The sequence below is a fragment of the Capsicum annuum genome, unplaced genomic scaffold, assembly GCF_002878395.1.
Source record: "Capsicum annuum cultivar UCD-10X-F1 unplaced genomic scaffold, UCD10Xv1.1 ctg18674, whole genome shotgun sequence".
NCBI classification, from domain to species: domain Eukaryota; kingdom Viridiplantae; phylum Streptophyta; class Magnoliopsida; order Solanales; family Solanaceae; genus Capsicum; species Capsicum annuum.
In genome coordinates this window covers 1-1,069 of record NW_025824445.1, presented here as the reverse complement: position 1 = coordinate 1,069, position 1,069 = coordinate 1, and the positions used below count along the sequence as shown (strand labels likewise).

Below are 1,069 nucleotides of genomic sequence, written 5' to 3'. Positions count from 1 at the left end.
ACAACAGGCTATCATGTACTTTTTGGGGAGAGTTTGTTGAACAAATTGTTCCTCAACTTCTAACTTCTGATAACCAACCTGTTGTTGTTGCTCTTCAACTCATACAGGCACATAAATTTCAAGGTAATAGTTATATTGAAAATTATTTAATAAATAAATTCATTGTATCTTACATATATTTTGTGACAGATTCCTATACCGTGTGCAACACTTGGAATGCCTCTAAGTTGTGGATTAATCCAACTGATGTTGAATTTGAAGAGTTTAAAAAACTGTTAAGTATATCTTTTATGTCTTCTACATACACACACACATATATATAATTTTTTCAAACTACAAACTAATATATCCCTGTCATGACTTACATTTTCTTTCTTTTATGTATGTAGGCTACTTACTGTTCATCATAGTAACTTTGACAGAATAACTCATACCATCTCACAGCAAAATAACTCTGTGTTGGATGAATTATCAAATGGCACTTTACAAGTCAAGACAATTTCTAAGTTGTTGAAAATTGGGTTATCGAGGCAAAAGTCTTATCAGGACATATGATTAGACAAAAGGTTTCCATACCTAGAATGTTATTGGCTCCATCTGATTTAAGAATACCCTTTAAGTTTCAAAGAAGATAGTTTCCAATAGTTGTATCATTTGCCATGTCTATCAATAAGAGCCAAGGACAATCTTTATCTCATTTTGGGCTATATTTGAAGAAAGCAGTATTCACACATGGCCAGTTATATGTTGCACTATCATGGGTGACACGAAGACAAGGATTAAAGATTTTGACATATGATGATGAAGGAGAAGTTTCAAAGGAAGCAACTAATGTAGCGTTCAAAGAAGTTTACCGTAATTTGAGTGTAGATTAAAGCTAATCTGATCCAAAGGGTATAACAGGGTCAACAATATCATCAATTTGTTGAGGGTTAGACTTAGCTTTTTTTATCATTCATATAGATAATAAAAGTTATTTTTTTCTGTAGTAAGTATATAGCAGAAATTAGTTACTATGTAAGTTTTTTATGACTGTTTAGCCTTTTCGTTTATTCTCTTTGTACGTTTT

The 1,069-nt window shown here is 31.5% G+C and overlaps 1 long non-coding RNA gene across 1 annotated transcript; it reads left to right on the top strand.

Annotated features, from left to right (window-relative positions):
• The first annotated feature begins 6 nt into the window (after window positions 1-6).
• On the top strand, window positions 7-984 carry LOC107856277. Its single transcript, XR_007049190.1, has 3 exons — window positions 7-123; window positions 190-274; window positions 390-984. It is a non-coding gene; the product is annotated as an uncharacterized LOC107856277 (long non-coding RNA).
• Window positions 985-1,069: the final 85 nt, after the last annotated feature.